We start from the raw sequence: 26,072 nt of genomic DNA, 5'->3' as shown, positions 1-26,072 counted from the left end.
CCAGTCCAACCCCCTGCCAAGAAGCAGGAAATCGCATTCAAAGCACCCCTGACAGATGGCAATCCAGCCTCTGTTTAAAAGCCTCCAACGAAGGAGCCTCCACCACAGTCCGGGGCAGAGAGTTCCACTGCCGAACAGCCCTCACAGTGAGGAAGTTCTTCCTGATGTTCAGGTGGAATCTCCTTTCCTGTAGTTTGAAGCCATTGTACCGCGTCCTAGTTTGCAGGGCAGCAGAAAACAAGCTTGCTCCCTCCTCCCTGTTAACGATTTCCTCCTCTGTTTGATGGAATGGTCTGCCCTGTCTACAAAGAGACTGGAGACCATTTGCATGCAATAATAGTCTCAGTGTTTCACCTGTACACATAATAAATTGGTGTGCCAGAAGAAGGAAAAAGGTCTATTTTAGGCTATCTTTCCTTTTTTTTAAAATTTAGCTTAGCTTGGAACAGGGCCGGCCCAAGGTAATTTTCAAGTGTAGGCGAACAGAATTTTGGTGCCCCCCCCCCCAAAAAAACCCAATCACTGAAAAATAAAAGCGTTGGATAAGCAAAAATGTTGGATAATAAAGAGGGATTAAGAAAAAGCCTATTAAACATCAAATTACATTAGGATTTTACAAATTAAGCACCAAATCAACAGAAAAAGCAGTTCAATACATGGTAATGTTATGTAGGAATTACTATATTTGCGAATTTAGCACCAAAACATTGAACTGGGATATAGGGAGTGTGGACTCAGATAACCCAGTTCAACGCAGATATTGTGGGTTATTCTGCCTTGATATTCTGGGTAATAAATAAAATAAATAAAAACAAATCTCTTGTTTACACTTGTGTGTCTTATACCATTAATCTGTTTTCGGTAATGTTTCATGTATTTTAAATTTGTTTTAATGATTCCTTTGTAGGTTTAATTCTATTTTAATGCTTATAGTCTGCTTTGGAATATTTTAAGAGGGAAAAAGTGGTATACATACAGTATACATTAATAGTCATATCAAAAATAAAATATAGTATCCTAACAGTAATGCTAATATAGCACAACTTCTAGTTTTTAACACATTTTCTAAATTGTTGCTATTTTAATGCTTATGGTCTGCTTTGGAACATTTTTAGAGGGGAAAAGGTGACATACAGAATAAATAAATATAAGTAAAAGGTAAAGGTTTTCCCCTGATATTAAGTCTAGTTGTGTCCAACTCTGTGGATTGGTGCTTATCTCCATTTCTAAGCTGAAGAGCCAACGTTGTCCATAGACACCTCCAAGGTCATGTGGCCAGCATTACTGCATGGATCACCATTACCTTCCTGCCAGAGCAGTACCTATTGATCTACTCACATTTGCATGTATTCGAACTGATAGGAAACCCGATAAATTTCCTAAGGAGTCATAGGATCCTAGTATGGGAGAAAGCTGCACTCTAGGATCCACACAGTCAACAGGTGGCCATCTGGCTTTTGCTTTAAAGCAGGCATGGGCAAACTTGGGACTTCCCTCCAGGTGTTTTGGACTTCAACTCCCACAATTCCTAACAGCCTACAGTATAGCATTTTAGTATTATAGATTATATTGTACTAAACCACTATACTATTATTAGTAATATTACATGTAATATATAATATACCTGTGACAAGTCTAAGCTGCGAGAGCACTGGGAACCAGACACGGAGGCCAATAAACAATCTAATATCTTTATTAAGGAAATAAAAGAGTCAAACAAAAACAAGCAGAGGATATAGTCCAGCAATAGACCTGTTAAGAAAGGTCAAATATAGTCCAATAATATGTAGTTAGATGTCCAGTATTAGAGTTCAAAGTTTTAAATCCAATTACCAAAACACACTCAAACTTTCAAGCAGTTTGAGTGGGGAAAAGAGCAAGGTCTTTCAAGAGCCCCAGGTTCAATGTCTGAGGCTAGGATAACAAGGCAAGGCAAAGTTGGTCGTGGTGGAACTGAAACGCAGTCCAGACTTGGCAGGGAGATGAGATGCAACGCCTGGTCTACTCGTGAGTAGCGCACCGCAGAAACTAGAGACGATGTTGGGTTCCCAACTGACACGTTGACACCGCGATGGCCAGCCGGCGCACAGAACTTTTAAGGGACTTCAAATCTCCCCCCAAATCAGGTGCTTGAACACTTTTTCCCAAGGGAAACGGACTGAAGACAACAACTTGCCAGATGCAAACCTCCCTGGAAACTCTCAAGGGAAACGGTTTAATTAGCGTTTGCTCTCTCTGCTAATCTCGCACTATTCCTCCTATTCTGTTTCTCAGAGCGGAATGTTTCCAAAAACAATCTATCAAAAGGAGCACTCTCCAGAGAAACAGGCTCTGTTTCAAGGGCTTTTGTAATTAACTGTGGGCTAAAACTGTCAACAGGGGACATCTGGAAGGGAGCAGAATCTTGCTGAGTCGGCACAAACCCCATATCCTCTTCAGTCTGATCCATAATGGCTGCGGGGTCATGATTCGAGGGTCTCTGAGACATCACAATACCATTATAATAGTGTATTATTAGTTTATTGTATTACATTATTATAATATTATTATTACTATTATGTGCATATACAATATATTATCAGTATATCATATTAGTATTATATATTATTATATTGTATTACATTATAATAATAATAATAATAATAATAATAATACATTACAAAAATCACAAAAAATATTAGAAAATTGGGAGGGCTCAACGTTTGCCCATGCCTGCTTTAAAGCCTCCAGAGAAGTAGGCCCCACTGTCAACTCAGCCCAATGTAGCTTGCCCCTTCTCTCCCTGGAGTCAGAAAGAAGTACCTTCACAGCCCCCAAGGCTCGCCGTAAATGCTCGGCCTTCCTGGGGCGAAGAACAGGGAGCATTCGGAGACAAAGGGCAGCTGGCCGCATGGTGAGGGCTGCACAGGAGGCAAGAGGGAAGAGGCGGGGTGCGAAGGCAGTGCCAAAGAGGTCCAGAGGGAGGGAGAGAGAGGGAGGGAGGAGAGCTGGGAGGGAGCCTTGCAGAGGGCTCAGCTGGGAAGGGAAGGGGGCGGAGCAGGATGCCCGGGGCAGGGAAAGTGGTGCCAAACTGCCTTGGATCCTGCATGTAGATGCCCCTGAGAAGCACCAGGCAGTGGGAGGGGGCCTGGATCGGTGGGGGGAGGTGGGAAAGTGAGGCAGGAGCGCAGCTGGAGCCCGAGGCGTCGCTGTTGCCTGATGCTTTTAGTTTTCCTGGAGGCTCTTGGTTACTGTTTAACCTCCCTGCCGCCACACACCAGCACTATGGCAACAGTGCCCCCTTTGACGTGCACTCACAGCGGGCGCTTCACTCACCCTCCTGTTGAACCGACCCTGGCTTGGAAACATCTTTCAGCCTTGCTCTCTAAAGCAAAATTGTAACCTAGCTTTATTTCTGACCATTTATACAAAACTATTACTGTTCTTTTAAATATGGAGGAGCAGAAGTCTTCCAACTGGAATATAGAGCGAAAACTGTAGAGGACTCCAGTACCTTTAATGGTTGTGCAAAAGAGGAAATTTCAGCAGCTTTTGCTTGTCATTCAATTAGATACCAAGCATCACCTGCTGACATTCCCTTCTCTGTTAAACCATTAAAGGAACAGGAGCCTTTTCCAGTTTTCAATCTGGCAAGCCTAATTCAAACACGGTACTCTTCCTCTTCCAGCCTATGAAATGATCCTTGTGGTCTCTTTCAACATTGTTTTTAGAAAGACAGACTTGACTGAGATCACAAGGGCCATCCAGTCCAACCCCATGCCATGCAGAATTGCACCATCAAAGCACTTATCTTGGCCACATTCAAATGTATGAGCCATGTAAGAGTTGCTGCTCAAAATAGGTGTAGTGAGCTGAACTACTTAGAGTTGTATGTGGCTCTGGGAGTGTTTGAATCCATTCCACAGATATGTGAAGAAAGTGCACACATCACCCTATCTTGGGAGCTGGGAAAATGTGTATGGATGTGTGCATATGATTCAGTAGTCACATGTAGATAAAGGATGTAAGCATTCTCAAAGCTATCTGGAGCTTCCTCTGAATAAGTCCTTTTTTATTACAGCTGTGTTTTCTCCTTTAAAATACGAGGGGGGGAAGGAAAATATATGCACGATACTGAGGATAGGAGGAACACAGAAATGAGCCCCTCCTCAGAAACAGGTCTTTCTTTATAAAAAAAATCAGAAACATGTTCTGTTTTTCAGTCTCATTAGCAACAACTAAAAATGCAAGAGAATTAAAGAGGAAACTAGCAGTATGAAGTTGCAGGAGAGTTTAATTTTCAGTTTATTGTAGAGATAATTTTATGACTAGTGCCATTCTCAAGGGGAAATTCTGAGAATTTGAAAAGCAGGCTTGTCTCTCAATTTATTCTTGGGCACTATGTGGGATTTTTTTTATGGGTGGGGTATGTTAATTGAGCACTTACATATCAGCGAATTATATGCAGCGATTATAGTCTCTTCTTAAGGCTGCAGTCCTAAGCATTGAAATAAATGGCAATTAGACTTCAGTGATCTTTATAGTATGTTTAGAACTAAAGCACACAAACACTTCCACCTTGTGTGCAATCTGTGTCAATCTAACATAGATAATAGCTTAACCAACTGACCTCTCCAGAGACAGCACACCAAGCTCCTGAATCTTACCTAAAGCACGTCCGATATACATTAAGTCTGATGTTTGTCTGGGATGATGGGTTTATTTCAGGTGAATTCTTCGCATGATTCCTCTTAGCTGACCCCATTTAATCCACAGCTAACAGCAGTAACTACATGGTGTGTCACAAAAGTCCTGCATTAATGGCTCTTGGGAGCTGCATAAAAGCGAAGGTCTATGAAGAGTTTATGGTCTGCTGGCAGGTGGAAACCACTGAAGCATTCATGTTCCTAGGAGAAAATTGTGCCCAGGAGCCATTGTGCGAAGCGGGAGGGAGCTGCATGTTGAATTTTCAGCAAACTGTCTCTGTCAGTCTGAATTTAAGCAAGGCTCTAGCAACTATTATTTTAGCTTGTAAAATGTGCTTCCTCCACATTCTCCCCATACCTTCCCCCTCTCCCATTTGCCCCATTGGCCGGCTTCATCATCTCTGCCACCATTGCTCTGATGGCTGAGCTGATTAAAATTTGTTATTATCATTTAAGTGAAATAAATTGTTCTCATTTTTATAAAATATATTTATCAAGGGATTATCTCCCAGAAGATATGCTGTTAAGGCTCTGGGCTGAAGCCAAATCTAATCATACTCAGAATAGTTTCACTGCATTGATTGGTCCATTTTTATTTCCCTTGTTTCTATACAGGTTTCTGCTCTTGGCTATATAATCTGACAACTCCCTATAAAGCAATTCTTTGCCGCCTGGCCCTGTACAGGAAACTCTGTGTTCCCCTCATAATATGCTGGCAAAAATCCCATTTCATGCCAGAACCTGGTCCATGCCATCAATTGGGTGTTTAGCTAAACTGCTAGCAAACGTAATAATCATTTGCACTAAACCACTAAATAAGAAAAGGAATTTGTTTGTCTGATTGATTCCAACATGTGAACTGATACTCTGTTTTCTAAATGCTTTTATTATTTATTTAATTTACATCTGCCTTTCATCCAGTATAGAGCCCTCGGTGGCACAGTGGGTTAAACCCTTTATGCTGGCAGGACTGATGACTTGAAGGTTGGGTTGCTGACCTGAAGGTTGCCAGTTTGAATCCAACCCAGGGGGAGCACAGATGAGCTCCCTCTGTCATTTCCAGCTCCAAGTGGGGACATGAGAGAAGCCACCCACAAGGGTGGTAAAAACATCTAAACATCCGGGCGTCCCCTGGGCAACATCCTTGCAGATGGCCAATTTTCTCACATCAGAAGTGACTTTCAGTTTCTCAAGTCACTCCTAACATGAAAAAAAAACCCTAGTATGGTAATCAAGCTATCATCATGACTCACCTCCACTTGTGCAATTATCTTTTGCTACTTAAGAATGATGAAAGTTACAAATGAGTCATTTCCCTCCTCCGTCCCCATCCCTATTTCCTTCCAAGGAGTGATACAATATAGGTTGAGTATCTCTTATCCAAAATGCTTGGCATCAGAATTGTTCCATATTTCAGATTTTTCTTTTTTCTTTTTGGATTTTGGAATACAACATAGGTAAAGATATAATTCCAGACAAGAGATACTCAACCTGTACCCTTAGGATGCAAACTTACAAACAAATTTTTCTAGAAGTCTCACTGGACTCACTGGAATTTTCTCTTTGGTAGAGATGCACAGGATCCTACCATTAATATATCAGACAGTGTCACAGTGCTTTCGATCTGATTGATGGCTAGAAATTCAAGAAGTCCAAACAGATTGCACCTGTTCTGAGTTCCTCACATCCATTTGCATGAGTTCATCTAATTAGCCTCTATCAAGGGTAGAGAAATATCTGGGATGAAAACCTACCCAGGATGGATGAAAGGGCAGCTCTCGGGGGATGCTTGTTCAAGTTGTAATGTGGTGTCTTATCACACCACTAGTTATAAACCAACTCTCTTAACCACCTTGGTGCAATTCAATATACTATCTCGAATACAGAGGTAACCTTGAAGCCTTTTATGCCTTAGAACTAAGATACTTGACACAGGAGTGTCTTTTTCCTTCTGTACATTCCAGTAGTAGTGAAAATTTACTGCAAGTGTCTTGTCAGTTGGTAACAGTAGCTTTTCATCTTATAAGGATTCAAAGTCTTGTGTTGAATTCAATTTTGAGCACTATTGTAACTGACCAAGATGGTCAAAAACTAGCTGAGTCAATGTAGAGCAGCCGAAGTTGTGTTGAACTCCCAACCAAGAGGTACTAGAAATTATTTAGGGCCATTCCTGCCCTGCCCTAATTTGGGCAGATGTTGCAGCTAATACCCCACAGGAGGTTTAGATCTGTCTTATTTTAGCTCCTTATCTGTTCCCTTTTTGGTTCTTACACCATGCAGATCTTAGCCAACAGAGCTTTTCTGCCAACAGAAAATTTCTGAGATCAGTTGGCAGAGTGTGCTCTGCCAGCAAGAACATTTTTACTGACACAAGAGGCTTGTACCTAAATCTCATCTTTGATAGTTGGTGTATCTTTCAATTAGAATTGCACTGTATTGCAACCTCTTGACTGTGGTTTTTTTTTTACTCTTTGAGTATGCTTATCCTGCTGTTTAAAATTTAAAATTAGATTTTACTGTTCATTGATTTTTATTGTTCTTTGATTTTACTATAGTTTAAAATGATCCTGTTATCAACTCTCACCTTTTAAAGTTTGTACTGCAAGGTATATCTAACCTATTATAAATTAGCAAACAGACAATATCATTAATTTACTATCTTTATATTGGATAGTTTTTTTTCCCTTTTTGAAGTCAAGCAATACAGGAATGCTTTTCAGCCTATTGAAAAGTCAAATTGTTGTACTAGGAGTCACCCAAGAACAGCAATTAATCTAGTTTCCTGTCATAAAAAGGTTGGTCTAAGATTTCTGGAGATGACAAGGACACACAAAATCCCTTGTGGGACACATGTGTGTAGTAAAATCAGTAAATAAAACCCTAGGTCTGTAAGCAATATAATTTGAGTTATATAGGGAGTTTTATTAAGTTTCATTTTGTTATCATTGCTTTCTAGTCTGTAGTTTCTAATCACTTGAAAGGAAACTTTCAGAAAGATTACAACTTGGAGGTGGCAATAAGAGAATGGACCCTCCCACACACTCAAGTCCACAAAGAAACCCTGGAATGCCTTTTAGAGTTGGCTAATCACATCCTCCAGAAAAGAAAAAGGAGGCATTAACACCCGAAAGTATCACCAAGTCTGTTTTCCTTCTATTTCTTTCTTACATCCAACAGCAATATTTGCAAAACTGTCACCAAAGAATTCCATCAACTCTTGCATCCTAAACCTTTTATTAGATGTTGTAATGGTTTAGAAGCTTAGAATGGAGCATATGCTAGAAAATAGCATTTGATTGAAATGGAATGATTGCCAAGTGAGAACTCAAAAGCATCCCATCTCTGTCATCCTCCAAAGGGCACATGCTTATCCAGAAGGATTGATGGAGTTTAGATAAAGAATGGCGTGAGTTCAGCATTTAAATTTATTTATTTATTTATTTATTTATTTATTTATTTATTTAAAACATATTCCTCCCTTCTCACCCCAAAGGAGACTCAGGGCGGAGCACAACATATATACGGTAAACATTCAATGGCAGAACATAAAACAAACTATAAATACATAACCATTAAAATCAATTATCTCCACTTTAAAATCAACTATATAAAATTATCTCAAATTAGCCTACTGAAATTCCAAGCTCATTTTCCAAATTCTTTTCCTAACGTTTGCTTCCAACTTTCTATTCACATCCTCTGGATAACATTCACCCATTTATCTCAAACTATTGCTAAAGAAACTGTATCCACAGCATCTATATATATAAAAGAGTGATGGCATCACGGCAATTCACAAAACAACAAAAGTACAGGCCCCCCAACCTCAAAATTTGACAACACAACCCATCATCCACGCCTCAAGGTTGATACAACAAAAAGAAAAGAAAAATAAAGTCCTAATTTGAGGGAGAGCAATAATTTTTTTTATCCAATTGCTGCCAGTTTAGAGGCCTAGCAACCAAGGGACAGCCAGGTTTCAGTTAGGGGACAGGCAGATTTAGGCCTCACTTAGACTTCTTCCACAGATTATCTAATTTGCACTGGATTATATGGCAGTGTAGACTCAAGGCCCTTCCACACAGCTATATAACCCATTTATAATCTTATATTATCTGCTTTGCACTGGATTATCTTGACTCCGCACTACCATATAATCCACTTCAGTGTGCATTTTATACAGCTGTGAAGAAGGGGCCTCAGATAATCCAGTTCTGAGCAGATAATATAAGATTAGAAATATACAGTAGAGTCTCACTTATCCAATGTAAACAGGCCGGCAGGATAAGTGAATATGTTGGATAATAAGAAGGGATTCAGGAAAAGCCAATTAACCATCAAATTAGGTAATCGTTATACAAATTAAGCACCAAAACATCATATTATACAACAAATTTGACAGAAAAAGTAGTTACATGCGCAGTAATGCTATGTAGTATTTACAGTAGAGTCTCACTTATCCAACACTCGCTTATCCAACATTCTGGATTATCCAACACATTTTTGTAGTCAATGCTTTCAATATATCGTGATATTTTGGTGCTAAATTCATAAATACAGTAATTACTATATAGCATTACTGTGTACTGAACTACTTTTTCTGACAAATTTGTTGTCTAACATGATGTTTTGGTGCTTAATTTGTAAAATCATAACTTAATTTGATGTTTAATAGGGTTATCCTTAATTCCTCATTATCCAACATATTCGCTTATCCAACGTTCTGCCGGCCTGTTTATGTTGGATAAGTGAGACTCTACTGTACTGTATTTACAAATTTACCACTAAAATATCACAATGAATTTAAAACACTGACTACAAAAGCATTGATTATGAAAAGGCAGACTGCGTTGGATAATCCAGAACATTGTATAAGCGAATGTTGGATAAGTGAGATTCTTCTTTAATATGAAATAATTACTGGGATAGAATAATGCAGAACAATATAATCTCTAAAACCAGGACAGTAAATAAACAGGGGAATTCCACACAGGAAACAATCGGGGCCAGCTAACACCTCCCAACAAAGTATTCCCATCATCAAAGTCTGGCAAATCCTGTTTTCTCAGGGCCACAGACAGTAGAAGCACATAAAATATTGCAAACAACATCACTCTGAAAACAAGGGTATTCCAGACAGGAAACAATCAGGGCCAGCTAACACCTCCCAACAAAGTATTCCCATCATCAAAGTCTGGAAAATCCTCTGTTTTCTCAGGGCCACAGACAGTAGAAGCACATAAAATATTGCAAACAACACCACTCTGAAAACAAGGGAATTCCAGACAGGAAACAATCAGGGCCAGCTAACACCTCCCAACAAAAAATTCACTCAGGGAGGAAACAGCCAGGCTTTAAAGCTGCAAGGCCATTACATCCTAATCATTTTTCCTAATTGCAGCATTCATACTTGCCTCCAACAAACAAACAAAAAACAATCAGAAATATTGTATATTCACAACCTTTAGGAAATAATATCCCCTGATGGCGCAGCGTGTTAAAGCGCTGAGCTGCTGAACTTCTGGACTGAAAGGCCACAGGTTTGAATTGGGGGAGCGGAGAGAGCCCCCACTGTTAGCTCCAGCTTCTGCCAACCCAGAAGTTCGAAAACATGCAAATGTGAGTGCATCAATAGGTACTGCTCCGGCGGGAAGGTAACGTCGCTCCATGTAGTCATCCCACATGACCTTGGAGGAGTCTACAGACAACACCGGCTCTTCGGCTTAGAAATGGAGATGAGCACCAACCTCCAGAGTAAGACACAACTGGACTTAATGTCTGGGGAAAACCTTTACCCTTGACCTTAACTACCACCAATTCCTCAATACTTTATTTCCCATACCACCATACTTCGCCACAGCAACGCGTGGCCGGGCACAGCTAGTACTTTATAAAGAGGTACGTCCAATATTTATACTGGACAACTTGAAAGCCCATGCTTCCCAGATGACCTATTGGGTTGGAGTATTGTTAGATTATTATTATTATTTTATTATTGCTTAGTCAGCTAACTTGACCATACTTCATATTTCTGCGGCCTAAAATCTAATGGGAAACACTGTTAGTTCACGAGTGAGTTTAATTTCTTTTGTGAATCAGTATATGTCATCCACCAGCAAACACTTCCACTTCTTTCTTCCTTTGCAACTCATAATTCTGTCAGTAAAGAAATTCTCAACAATTTGCATGAAAAGGGCATTGTCTATGAAATAGCCTTCATTTTGAGTTTGAGACTGTTCTCACCACATGTGATGATGTGAAGATATATGAGAAACCCATTTATTACCTGAAGGGAATGGTAGTTCCATTTTTGGTTTGTCTCCAGATTGTTATCTTTTTCCCCAACAACCCATGAGATAAACTAATGTTCTTGCTTGATCTTGGCTCAAAGAATTAGGCTTTGGGGGTATTATTGTTGTCTTTCTGATAGTTCAACTTCCTCCAAAAATGGTACTCAATCAGGTTAATGAAGTTGTAACTTAATTATGATGAACCTCTTGAGGAGCATTAAGTAAGCTGTGGTTCATCCAGTTGTTGTTGCAGCTCAGATCCTATTCTCAATAATTTGTATGATTGCCAATCATGATGAGTTTTGTAACCAACATCTGCAAGACCACAATTGATAGTACTTTTGCTTTGATGTGTTGGGTTTCTCTCAGGGATACTACCAGAACTGGAGTCTTTGAGGTGAGGCCCAGCATACCTGCAGCTCTGTTGATGTAATCTTAGCTATTTACACTAAACAATCAGCCTCCCTAGATTTAGGCGATTACCAAATGCTCTATGGTCACTGGAAACATGGAGTGCCAACTCTGTGAGAAACTTCAAAGTCAGCTCAGAGACTTGGCTCTATTCCTGTAACCAGATGACTTCTGAAAGTCACCCTGTTGATTTTAGTTCACCAGTTTCTGACTGATATCCTGGTTCTTGACCTTCAAACTACGCAACTTCTCATATCCTCAAGTAAAACTATTTCATGCAAAGAATAAAACTAGCTAAGAACCTCAAGTATGGAGTGTTCCAAATGCCATTCCCATTTAAAAGAAAGCTCCATCTGTGCTGCTGCTCGTTTGTGTCAAACAGTACCTTCCTTGCAGGAAAGATTCCTAGAAAAGAATGGTATCATAGTATTCTCAATGTAGGGACTGAGTCACCGAGTTTTTATTTGGGCATGTGGACAGCATGCAGAAGCTCCAAAATGACATGTACATCTATGGCTGTGTGACATTTAGAAGAGTTAAGTTAAGTGACCTCGGGAGAGATTATTTGCTAGGCCAAACCTAGAGGGAGGGAGTGAAAGAACAGCATGCTCCCATTCATCCTAAATAACCTTGAGTATTAAAAAGGATGAGTGAATTAATGAGTATGCAACAGAAGGATCAAAGCGAAAATGATGCTGAAAATTGCAAAGTTGATAACGCTTGAAAAATACATTTTCCTCCTTTAGCTTCCTCTTTCTCACACAGAATGCTTAAAATGCTTTCTGGATTCGGCACAGTCTGGCTTTAGGCCGGGGCATGGTACCGAGACAGCCTTGGTCGCCTTAGTCGATGCTCTTCGCCGGGAACTGGACAAGGGAATGTGTCCCTGCTGGTTCTGCTGGACCTCTCAGCGGCCTTCGATACCGTCGATCATGGTATCCTTCTGGGACGCCTCGCGGGAATGGGACTTGGAGGTACTGTTCTGCATGGCTCCACTCATTCCTGGAGGGTCAGTCCCAGATGGTGTCATTGGGGGATGCCTGCTCGCCCACACAACTGTTGACTTGTGGGGTCCCGCAGGGCTTTGTATTGTCCCCCATGTTGTTTAACATCTACATGAAGCCGCTGGGAGAGATCATCAGTAGTTTTGGGATCTGGTGTCATCTGTACGCAGATGATGTCCAGCTCTGTCACTCCTTCCCACCTGTCACTAAGGAGGCTGTCCAGGTCCTGAACCGGTGCTTGGCTGCTGTGTCGGACTGGATGAGGGCCAACAAATTGAAATTGAATCCAGACATCAAGAGGTCCTCCTGGTCCGTCGGAAGGCCGAACAGGGTATAGGGTTACAGCCTGTGCTGAATGGGGTCACACTCCCCCTGAAGGCGCAAGTTCGCAGTCTGGGGGTGATCCTAGACTCATCGTTGAGCCTGGAGCCCCAGGTCTCAGCGGTGGCTAGGGGAGCCTTCGCACAGTTAAAACTTGTGCACCAGCTGCGACCGTACCTTGGGAAGCCGGACTTGGCCACGGTGGTCCACATTCTTGTTACATCCCGTTTAGACTACTGCAACACACTCTACATGAGGCTGCCTTTGAAGACTGTTCGGAAGCTTCAATTAGTCCAACAGGAGGCTGCCAGGTTAATAACTGGAGCGGCGTACAGGGAGCGTACCACTCCTCTGTTACGCCAGCTCCACTGGCTGCCGATTAGCTACCGAGCACAATTCAAGGTGCTGGCTTTAGCCTATAAAGCTCTAAATGGTTCTGGCCCAGCTTATCTGTCCGAACGTGTCTCCCGCTACGACCCACCTCGAAGCCTAAGATCATCAGGTGAGGTCCTGCTCGCGGTCCCGTCAGCCTCACAGGTGCGAGAGACAGGGCCTTTTCAGTAGTGGCTCCCTGCCTATGGAACGCCCTCCCCATTGAAGTCAGAAAGGCTCCCTCCCTCCTGTCTTTCAGAAAGAGAATAAAAACATGGTTATGGGACCAGGCATTTGAGCATGAGTAGCAGCAAAAATGCGATATGAATATTTGACCTACTGACAGACCCCACCTGGACATGGAAAGCGTTTTAAATGTATATTTAAATGTATACTTATGTATATTTTAATGTATATTCTTAATTTTATTGTAATTTTTAATCTCAATGATTTTTAAATTTGATGAAAACTGTTTTTTGATGTTTATATTGTAAGCCGCTCTGAGTCCCCTGATGGATGAGAAGGGTGGGGTAGAAGTGATGTAATAAAATAAAAATGTAATTAGCAATGAGTGAGCTCACCTTAGAATGAGAGAAAGGTTATATCTCCAAGAGAGGTTTTGGAATAATTCTTATAAACTAATCCAAGGGGAAAATACTGTATTCTGCAAGTTTTTTCTCCCTTTGATTTCTTCTAAATCCTACAAAAAGTCAACTCAATAATGGGTCGTTGTTGAAGATCAACCATGATCGCACCTCCCTTCCTCAGCAAACTACCTTTCAGGAACAGTAGAAGAGATTGTGCATTTCTCTTTAGGATGTTATCACACAAGCTTGTTGCATTCCAGTGTTTTCAATTTGTTTTTAAGGACTCCTGCATCTTTAATTGAAATGCTTCCTTTTTATCTTCAGTTGATTCTCTGCTAGAAAATTGGGTAATTTCATCATAAAGTTGGGGGGGGGGGGACAGGAGAAAAGAGTAAATAAATATCCGCTCACTGGCTTGCTAGCCTTTCAGGCATGGTATTTCATGCTGCTGAATGAAGTCTTTGAAAGGGGGTGGTCAAGTGGGTGAGTGAACAAGTAAGCAAGAGAATAGATGAATGTGAAAATATGTAAATTTGTTTTTCTGGATATGTTTGTAAGTTTTCCCAAGTTGTTTTCAACAGTGGTTTAAATAGTATGTTATTTGATTGGTACATAAAACTGTCATGATCTTTTTCATTGTGTAATAGTCGCATCCCCTTTGTCAGTGAAAAAAGGGATAAAAAGTGCTACTATTATGTGATGAAATATGGTATGTCTGTATACTCAGGAAGAAAATGCCAGTGTGTTAAAAAGGGCTGAGCCACTTCTAAATGTGTTTAGGGCTACAGCCTTATTCAAGGAACAAAAAAGAAGGTATTTACCACTTGTTCACCTGTAAAAAAATTGAAAACTTTTAATTAACATTGAGATGTTTCTTTATAGAAATGCACCATGACATTATATATAGATGGATCTTAATCATGGGAAGGGCAACAGACACTGTAGAATTTTTTTAACTTCCTGTTTTGGTTATTTTCAGAAAAATGATCTCTCAGCTGTTCTAGTTTTATAGACAAAGATATATTAACCAAATAATTGTTACAGTTGTATAAGACCATTGTTTTTTTTTAACATGACAACATGGGTGAGTTTCCAAACTGAAGAAATTGTATTTAGGTCTCTTTCATGAAGAAAATGGTAACATCCAAATCTAAATTAGAATCAGTAACTATTTTGTTCAATTTTTTATCTTTCAGATCTTATAGGAGTTAATATAACTTGAAAATTTAATGGCAGCTACAGCATAATATAGTATAAAACATTTATACATAATATGCTCTTGAATTATGAATGTGAGAACAACACATAAAATACATTGCTATATCAGGGCAATTGCATGAAAGGTTTTGGAAAGTGATATAGAACACATTTCACATTTGCACTGGAGAATACAGTTTTGCAACATTATTGCTTGCACAATAATTTTGCCAGCAAAAATCCACTTGTGTAACCATGGTTCTACAACTGAAGAAGTACAAACCAGATGACATCAAGAGGATTCCAGCCATAGTGATTATTGTGATAACAGGGAAATTATGAACTTTAAAATAGTATTAAAGTAAGGCCATAGCAGTACATGATACATCAGCAATCACAGCACAGCATGTTGGAAATATTGAATTGTTAAATCTACACTTCTTGTCATGGTGAGAAAGTCTGCATGTTGAAAAACAAGAACCAGCCCTCCCATCAAAGTGAAGTGAAGCTTCCACTGAAGATAATTAATACCAAGTATCACAGTAATCAGTAAATTATAAGTTACTATATTTTTAATACCGTTTTACAGTCAAAAAGCAGGAAAGCTTATGGGAATCTTAGTTTCTGTTGTCAAAAACATGGTGCTCAATGGGTGTACTTGGACCTCCATTTATCAGAAGATAATAATGTGACCTGGCACATATGTAAAGTCACCACATTTCTTAGTCTGGTTCTGCAAAAACATCTTAAAAATCATCTTCCATACAAATTTAGTTACTTTCAACAAGCTCTTCAGCAAAGAATTGGATTTTTGCCCTGCTGATACATGTAAAATTCTGAGGTCAAAACAAGGAAGAATAGTTCACACTTAGCTCTTGACAAGGATTTTATATGTAAATTATTGAAAGGAAAACAAATAACTTATTTTTCAAATAACCATTCAGCCCACCAGAGTTCCCATAGCAATGCACAATATCTAAGACCAAATCCAGACTTTTTAAAAGTTTTAAGACCATCCACACAAAACAGTTAAAGTCCAATGGCCATATGCAACAATACAGTCTTGATAGTCTTCATAAACTCAGTAGAGCTCTATAGGACAAAGCCAGCACAACTTGGAATCTAGTACATGTTGCTAGAGGACTTGGGACATGAGATGTCTGAAAGGTACATTGGATGAATTCCTAGCTGCTACATTTTGCACTAAGTCTAATCTCAAGTGCAGCCCTGAGTAGAGTTCATTACAGTATTCTAATCTGGAGATGATTAGGGCACAAAACACTGTGGCCAATATTGCCCCCAAATTACCATCTAAGCAACAGGAGAACGTATCCCCAGTAAGCAGGGATGGGATGGAATTGGGAAAGGAGTCACTATGCAACACTATAACTATGGTGCTTATGCATTTGTAAGTGTCATGCAACAGGATTCCATCAATTTTTTGTCTTCTGGTTTGTAAAATATTTCTGACTCTTAATAATATACCTCTGCCCACAGATTCTCAGCTTCCAAGTTTCTGAATTCTCAAGGACAGCTGACATGTTGACATTTTAATCAACAAAGAACAGTCTCATATCTACAGTAGTTCCATTGTTTTCTTATTTTGCAGGATTTGTCCCTTTTTAATCTGTTCTCCAAGGAAAAAATGAACCTTGGAAAGGATTTGCTTATGAACAGATGGAGCTGTTTTATACAAAATCAGACCATTGGTGCATCAAGTCCAATGTTACAATTTTTGTTGCAGAATTGGCCTATTGATACACAGAATGGTTGCATCAGATGTTAATTGCTGGTTATAATGGAAGAGACAGCTGTGTGCTTCACAGCTTGCCTTCAACCTTTCAGGTGTGGTGGATGATGTTTTCTGATGCCTCATCTTGAGGAAATATGTATTTTCAAGTCCAGTTAGCTTTTGTAAATGAATTGGAGGTGGACATGTCATTTGCTCCAGACAGCAAAACCAAGGTGGCTACTCTCCAAGGATCTATGAAGATGGTCTTTTCCAGCTATACTATATTGAACATCCTTTTAATTATGCAAGTGGACAATAATTAAATCTTGGATATTGTGCTTGTAAGGGTCTATTATTAAATCATGGTTTCCCCCATACTTGTCACTGGCATGCTTATCATCTTTGAGTTTGAGAGTGAAAATCCAAATATATATTAAAAATTCACTCTTCAGGTGATTATTTGCACGGAAATGTGGATGAGGAGGTGTATCTGAACATGTAGATCCTTCATTTCAATGCAGATAGGCATTTAGCATTCACTTACATATTTGAATATGGATCTAATGGAATGTGTGATAGGCAATAGATTCCACTTACATTTGTGGGTCTCCTTTTGAGGGTTATAGAAGTTTTATATTTTCAGAATGTCCACCATTAATTTAATCATAGTATATTTGATAATTTGGACATATGTGGATTTTAATAAAAATGTCAGCAGTAAAATTTTGACTTTATTTCACATCATTCCATATACATCCTTTAGCGCTTAATGAACGAAGTTCCATGGGCACAATCTGACCTAAGATAAGGGCATTTCAATAGAGATTTCCCATGATAGTCAATGGGATTTTAGAATTTTACAATGTAATGGAAACATGTCCATCATATTGGCTGTTAACTGTATGCATATAACATATATACATACAACAACGGCACATATGGTAGTTGTTGGTGAGTGTTTTGAATACAACATAACAAAAGGAAAATTGAACATTTTTAATGAAAAAGATTTATTTCATTTCTTTGTTGAAAAGTATGCAACATTAATTTATTTTTATTATGATCAAATCCACTTCCTGGATATGTACAAATATACTTTTGAGCTGTATCATCCACACACTTTACATTCAGCAAAACAGATAACAGGAAAGTTGAAGTAAATTTGCAAAGATATCTTTATGAAGTGTCTTGTACTTTGGAGGTACATGATTGTCATATAAATATATACATTATTTCAGGGGGCTTTCTTGATTACAGTCCATTTAGGTTTTCTATTCACATCTCGACAGACCTGCAAAATAAAATCAAAATGAATTCTATGTGTGCATTTGGAGAAAATGCATGGACATTCTAAATGATATTCTTATACATAGAGACAAACACCATCAGTCACGGTAAAGGTAAAGGTAAAGGTTTCCCCTGACGTTAAGTCCAGTCGTGTCCAACTCTGGGGGTTGGTGCTCATCTCCACTTCTAAGTCAAAGAGCCGGCATTGTCCGTAGACACCTCCAAGGTCATGTGGCCGGCATGACTGCATGGAACACCATTACCTTCCCGCCGGAGCAGTACCTATTGATCTACTCACATTTGCATGTTTTCGAACTGCTAGGTTGGCAGAAGCTGGGGCTAACAGCAGGTGCTTACTCCGCTCCCCGAGTTTGAACCTGGGACCTTTCGGTCTGCAAGTTCAGCAGCTCAGCGCTTTAACACACTGAGCCACCGGAGGCTCCACGCTAGTCACACTAATACCCATTCCAATGTAACATTGTCACCACTGTTCATCCGTTACTAAAAAGATTCTGCTGGCTGTGAAAACCTGGGGCTCTACAAAAATGAGGTGTTTTCTCCAGGTTTTATTAGGAACATGAGTGGTTTGGTTGTGTATCCTTGTCTCTGTGTTGGAGCCCATGAATCATGTAGATCAGTTCTCTTAATTTTAGCACCTCCTTTGCTAGTTTTTGAACCTACATTTTTCTAGGTCCTCTAAAGAACTGGAGCCAAAGGCTGGAGGGGAAAAATGTTTTGTTCTGTACAAGCCTTGCATAAACTCCAGTACACAAAGTGAAATATAACCCACACATAACGGGATGAGCAGCCTCTTGTTGTTGGCTGAAGAGAGCAAAGATCAAGACTTGTTAAATGTTAGGAATATTACAATACATAGCTGGTGATTGTGTTAGATCACAATTTGTGCGCATTGGTCAACATTTCATATATTAAAACTGAAACATGAGCAACCAAGCAACATTACAGTGTGGTTAAGATGGCAAAAGTAATTATTGAAGAAGAACAGACAAAATGCAAGAGGCTGCAGCAGTTTGCTTTTGCCAGAGTCTCCTAGAAAGGCCAAGATTCTGTCTGCTCCTCTGCCTTCTGAGCGACTTGAGTGTAAACTCTATTTGCATTTTGAACTCATTTTGAGGTAAGCCAAGGAAAAAAAGAGGTAAGTGAATGTAAGAGAGAGGATGGGATATTTTAAAAGCTGCTGAAAATGAGACTACTGCGGATTAATAGGGAGTCTCTGAAAATCAAGACAGTTGCTTGTATATGATTGCCCATTCTCTTAACTTCCAAATATGAACTTAAATGCTCATGACTCAAATTTGATGTGGGTTCACTGCCCTATCCCCTGTCGCAGAGGTATGCTATAGAAGCTCTGCATTGCCTGATCCAGCTGTTCTTCAGGCCAGAGGTCCATGATTTAAATCCCTGTGGTAATTCTAACTCCGGTAGACCCAGGCCCCTTCTACACTGCCATATACAATCCAGATTATCTGCTTTGAGCTGGATTATATAGTAAACTCATATAATCCATTTCAAAGCAGATAATGTGGATGATCAGCTTTGATAATCTGGCAGTGTAGAAGCATTATATGGCAGTGTAGAAGGGGCTTAAGTGAATTCAGTTGGTTCACTGTGCCCCTTCTACACTGCCATATAATCCAGATTATCAAAGCAGATAATCCACATTATCTGCTTTGAACTGGATTATAGGACTCTTCACTGCCATATAATCCAGTTCAATGCAGATAATCTGGATTTTATAAGGCAGTGTAGAAGGGGCCTTGAATGTTGGTTTACCAAGTTGCTATTGATCCATTGTGTTTATACTAGCTGGGACATGCAATTGGATTTAGGCTAACTTCTAACACATACCCATGGGTTTGAATGTAAGCAGACCTAGTAAAGTAGACCATGTACCTGTAGTTGGGTTTTATTGCCCTTTTAATTCCACCTTTTCTTCAAGGATCTCCCCAGTTGGCACTGTAAATAATTACTTACATTTTCCCATTAAACCTTTTCATTGCCGTACAAATATATTGTAATATTAAAAACAAGCACTCTCTTCTCACCTTTTCCTTACTATTACCCAAATTTTCATTAATCAACCTACATAAAATTACCATCAACCACTATTGCTATAAATAATATTTGAAGTTCTACACTGTGCAATGGGCTGTTTATGATTCATAATGTTCAAAACACACTTTTCTAGAAAGATGCTAGATCAAGTGAAGATTTAATTCCCAGGTTTGGACATGTAACATAAGCGATAATAGGTTTCCAAATTGCTTCAAACATATCCTGTTTGATTTCTCCTTTTGCTAATCTACATATGTTAATTTTGCAGGTATTGCTATAAGACACACTTTATCTGCCTTTTAATATTTTCCATGATTTCACTATTTCTAATCTAGCGCTTAACAAGAGTGCTATACACTCTTTGTTTAGCAGTCTTCCTTTTTCATTTTCAAATATAGTTATTAATAATAAAGCATACTGTTTAAATCCATTTAAATATTTTCTTTCAGAAACTAACTCGTATGGGTATGTTGCCAATTACCTATTGAACCACAACCTCTTAGGCATAGCTTTGACACACTCTTATTCATTTTATGTATAATAGTTTAATTAGGTAATAATACCATGTATTAATATTTTTAAAATGGACAGATACTGATTCATAGGATGTTGTTGCCTTAGCTGTAGTTCACGGTTTTCTCTTAATATTTCCGTTCTTAAATATGACTCCCATGTAAGTCTTTTTCTTGGATTTTGCAAATGTCTCTTCCTGCAATATTTAGTATATTCTTGAGTTGTTTTATTTTTCGGTACAGAATGCTTCCAGTCCTCTTAACAACTGTGGGAAATTGGTATGGCTGAGAGAGACCCGCATATTTCAAGGCAGAATGGAGCTGGGTCTTCTACTGTGATACTCTAACCACTACACAACTGCTCCCTTACATTTGAAAGTTGTTCCATTAGTAAGGAAGGAGAAAGTATTAAACATCTAAGTTTGCCTGAAAAATCTTGGTGTACACAAATGTACTTGAATTCCAGTCTGAGTAATTGCACTCTGCCTACACAAATTTTCCCTGCAGTTTCATTTGGAAATGTTCCTTAGCTGTTTTAATCCTGAACAGTGAACATTTCTGAATACTGAGTTCTGCAGTTGTGGGTGGATGAAATGACACTGATGCCAACAAGAACAAACCTTGTCCTCAGTTTTAAGTGCATATTAGCTCGATACTGTACTCTTACTGTTAAGAACATAATGTGCCCTACAACTGACAAACTGCTCTGAAAACAATGAAAAGGAACAGAAGCCCATTTAAAATGGAGTATACGTCTATATGCGCACATACAGCAAGATATACTTATGAATATGTTTTCCCATCACACTTTTGTTGCATAATATGCATGTATTGGTTTGTTAGTGTGATGGTCTCTTATCTAAGATTTTTTTTGGTGAAGTTAATGCAATATGTGGTTTGAGAGTAAATAAAATGTACCATTCAAGAGCACGTGCCTTGCCCCAATCTACAGTGTAATCCTGAATCAAAGATATGGCCATTGTAGGTTAGTAGGATTATGTAAATATCCCTTATGCCAGGAAAAATGCCCATTTTACTACGTTCTTATCTCACTCTTGCTGTTCTCTCTTCTATGGGCTCATCTCAGAGCCCTGCCAACAGAGAGATTTGTCAGCAGAGCTACTCTGCTGACAGTTGATCCAAAGCAAGAGTGAGATAAGGAAAGAATGAAGTTAGACCAGATCTAAACTTTCTCCTATCCACTAGGCATGTGCGTAAAATTTGTTCCTACTGTTTCTTTCGTGTCTTCCATTTCTTCTGAAGCACAAGACAGAAATCCCCCTCCCCACATGAAAATCTGCTCAACATGAAAGCCTGCTTTCGTGTGCATCCGAACTTGCCTCCTTGCCTTGGAAAGAGAGTGTGTGTGTGGTGAGGGATGCAGGCAGGCCCGGAAAGCTTGTGCACCTGCCAGTGCCTGCAGCCAAGCACCTCTTACTCTGGAGTAGAAACAGCAGGTGCCAGGTAAGAAGAAAACACACCGGGAAGGGGATCCTGTGGGTGGGAGCCCCCCCCCCCCATAATGATCCGATTTTTGGGCCCCAAAACAAAAGAACTGAAAACAACCCTCCCAATTTTGGGAGGCTTACAAAAAATGGATCAGGGCCCTCAACAAAAGCCAGGACCGACTGTTAGGGTAACTTAAAGTAATTTCTAATACTCCTAAACTACGAGGGGTTTGCATTCTGCACAGGTTCAGATGCCCTGTAGCCAGCTAAAATTTGTTGCAAATGTCTAGGAACACTTTTGCCCATCACCAGCTATGCCCTTTTCAGTACAGAGACAACTAGTCCACAATAGTCCATACAATAGTTAGCTCCATGTTGCACCAATCTTGAAACTTACACTGATGCTACTATGAGTGGAAAATGCAGTTAGATTGCTGCCCAGAATGCCATACAGAAACCATGTGATACCAGCTTTACGATAATTATAGTGGCTGCCAATATACTTTAAATTTACGTGCCTGCAATAATATTTAAAGCCCGAAATAGCTTAAGATCTGGATATAGTACTGAAGGGACCATAATCCAGAAAATAGTAAACTTTTGCCTATGTGGCTTTGCCTCTGCATATGCCCCTCCCTTCCTGTGAGCTGGTGCCTTTCTCCAGAAAGTTCTAAGGAGAGAAGAAAGCTCAGAGTGAACAAGTTAGGTCATTGGTATCACTTGTACCAAAATAGGTGTGGAAGGTGAGGAAGACCCTCAGCCTTTGGTCAATTTTAGATAAGCCAAGATATATATTCTTTGTTAACTGTGCACATGTTGCGATGGCCATTTGCATGGTAAGGACCCATTCAAATGGGTGCCTACTGCTGTTTGCCTTATCATAGCTGTCATAATAAACTTTGCTTTTTGCATCTCTCACAAGACTGGGTTTTCTGCCTGATTTCCCTACTGAGCCAGGACCCTTTGAAGGTAATTTTCTTACAGTATGACTCTGTATCATCTGTGTATACATTCCCAAGCTTTGCGTGGATATGCAAAACCATGGATAATAGTGAATATTTTGGAAAAATGAAACCACAGATGCCAGTCTTGGGGATATGGGAGAAATTCTGTACTTGAAAGAGTGCCTCTCCTTCTATATTTATTTCCAAACAGTGGGGTCTGTCAAAGAGACCTTCCTTGAGTCCCAGCCCTGAGAACAATATAATATGTGGAAATATTATGGAATGTCATGGAATGTCTTTCATCTTGATTACCGTGTCTGCAGATGATGGATTAAAACAGTGCCATAAACCAATAAGTGAATCATTTTTAGAATTTGTGTGCAGTCATTACAATCATTTCTACTCCCTAGCTCTTTCATAATCAGTTGCTATCAGTCTATATTCTCTGTGATTCCGATGTGTGTATATATGTTCTAAAGAAAGAATCCCACATGGCCCGTTGCTTTAGGCAATAAGAATTTTGCTGATTATCAGATTATAGCTTCCTTGGTGCTATATGTATTCATTTACCAATGCCCTAACCTACACACACACACACACCACTGCCCTGGTAATTCCACTGTAGAATTATGTTATGGCCTATGCAGAGGATTGCTTTCAGCTGCCACCCAGAATATGGAGGTTTTGAACTCGTTACCACTAACGCTGCCACCAGTGTTATATTCAGGAGCTTCCTCTGTGTTAGGATATTTAGAGTCACACGAGACACTTTATATGAGGAAAAACAAGAATTTGTTGTTTATTTATTCTTAATCAGTAAAGATGAGTCATGGTTTCAGTAACAATAACAGGATGGTTGCTTAAACAGAGATAGGTATTTTGACTTAAGTTCTTTAAAGGAATAAACAAAGTTTTTCTTTTAAAACACACCACAACTCTCCCTTCACAGAGACACTGTTCTCAGCACTCTACTTCCCTAGAGTCTATTCTAGTATTTAGCACTTCCTCCAGGAAGGTTAAACTACTTTACTCTCTTCTAAAAAGAGGCTTCACAAGAACACAGTTCCCAGCTTTAGCTGACACTAACCCTCACTGACTCCAAAAACCTAACTGACACTCTCCCAATACTAACTACCTAACTCCTGACCAACTGACTCACTAACTGAACAAAAACCTCTGTATGCATAGCTCTAACACTCTCCTGACTCCTCCCCTCTCCAGTTGCTAGGCAACTCCCTCCATTTTCCAACATCCAATCAGGCTTGCTCTTCCTGAGATGGAGCTGTCTGTGGCTCCTCCCCCTTGCTTTTCCAAGCTCACCAGCAAGGCCTGAAAATGGCCGTACACCAGCCCTGCAAGACAGGCCACTCACTGACTCTGTAAGGTAGGCAACATCCGTTACAGCCTGCATGTCAGGTTTTAGCAAACCACTTCTGAAATATCAAGTGATGTTAATTTTATAGTAGCACTTGCACAAGGTAGTATAACACAATATTCCTTTGGACCAGTATCCATGATTTCATCTGCCCACATCTGACAAAATATGTCCTTTCTAGGTATTTTACAAGTTCTCCAATTGACTCCATAGTATGCCTTGGTCAGGTGTTACTACAGAGTCACCTTGTAGGACAAAGAAAATTCCTAGAGAGTTGTTCATTTTACTATTATTCAGTTCCCCGTTTCCATGGTCAGATCAGGAACACATCCCCCCCCCCACACACACACAAACAGATATGGAGTGTCACATTCTACTAAAACAACATCATTACTATAACATTCTTTGGTTACTTTGAAAATCTGCTTATAAAAATAAAAATGATTTTTCAAAATATAGTTGAATTTGATAAATAATTAAAAACACACAAAGAATATGGAGTTCTGTATTTAGACTGAAACTTCATCTGTCCATATGGATTTCAGAATAAGAGCATAATAATACCACCAAGACTGGAAATGTAGAGCAAAGGCTAGACAGAGTTACTTTAGCCTATGTGAGCCGTGTAATTAAAGACTGACATAAGATTCACACAGACGCAGGGGTTATATTTATGCCTTAGTAGCTATCTTTATCATATTATTTTCAAGTACGTTGTCTTGTAACCTTATACACGGCTTTTGCATACATTTTTGGAATTAAACCTGAGCTCGGTTTTTAATTGTAATTGCAATTGTATGCCTTGCGCCCAAAGATGCACGAAATGTTTCCCAGTCAACAAGAATCTAAGCCAGAGCTCATGTGATGTTTACTCCTCAGCTGATCCTTTTTTTAGATACATTACTCATCACTGTCCCAGTTAATGTAGATGGCCCATTTAAATGGTTTGGAGTAAGAAAAGTGATAAGCAGTTATTTAATTGTACTGTTAAATTCCATTTGTACGTTACTCTCTGAGTAAGAAGGAAAAGGCAGTAATCCATTACTTTGCAAACCAATTGACTGTTTTCAGTTAATGAGATATGGTTATGAGGGTTCAAACAACACATTGGACAACTAAAGTTTCACGAGGAAAGGATTATATACAGTAGAGTCTCACTTATCCAAGCCAAACGGGCCAGCAGAACCCTGGATAAGCGAATATCTTGGATAATAAGGAAGCATTAAGGAAAAGCCTATTAAACATCAAATTAGGTTATGATTTTACAAATTAAGCACCAAAACATCATGTTATACAACAAATTTGACAGAAAAAGTAGTTCAATATGCAGTAATGTGATGTTGTAATTACTGTATTTACTAATTTAGCACCAAAATATCACGATATATTGAAAACATTGACTACAAAAATGCATTGGATAATCCAGAACCTTGGATAAGCGAGTCTTGTATAAGTTGACTCTACTGTATGTGTCTACTCAAGACATAACACCACTAGTTTGAAATATGTGTGTTTAGTATATTAGTTAATCACAGTGCATCTAAACTGCGATTCCCAACCTTTGGGCCAGGGGTTTTGGACTTCAGCTCCCACAATTCCTAACAGCTGATTAGCTGGCTGGGATTTCTGGAAATTGAAGTCCAAAAGACCTGGAGGCCCAAAGGTTGGGAACCATGGATCTAAACCGTTGAATTAATGCAGTTTGATAACACTTTGACTGCCACGGCTCAATGCTATGGAATTGTGGGAGTTGTATTTTTAATCTTTTCTGCCCGAGTGATGGTGCCTTATGAAACTATAAATCCCATGAGCCCACAGCATTAAGTCATGG

At 39.4% G+C, this 26,072-nt stretch overlaps 1 protein-coding gene across 1 annotated transcript in view; it reads right to left on the bottom strand.

Annotated features, from left to right (window-relative positions):
• Positions 1-17,590: 17,590 nt before the first annotated feature.
• The window catches only part of smpx (small muscle protein X-linked), a 37,248-nt gene continuing 28,766 nt past the window's right edge, over positions 17,591-26,072 (bottom strand). The window contains exon 5 of the mRNA XM_003218834.4: positions 17,591-17,890. The gene's annotated coding sequence lies outside the window, so the exon portion shown is untranslated. The remainder of the gene's footprint in view (positions 17,891-26,072) is intronic.

The sequence above is a fragment of the Anolis carolinensis genome, chromosome 3, assembly GCF_035594765.1.
Source record: "Anolis carolinensis isolate JA03-04 chromosome 3, rAnoCar3.1.pri, whole genome shotgun sequence".
In the NCBI taxonomy this organism is placed as follows: Eukaryota; Metazoa; Chordata; class Lepidosauria; order Squamata; family Dactyloidae; genus Anolis; species Anolis carolinensis.
The sequence above is the reverse complement of the archived record's forward strand: the minus strand, read 5'-3'. Positions and strand labels throughout refer to the sequence as shown.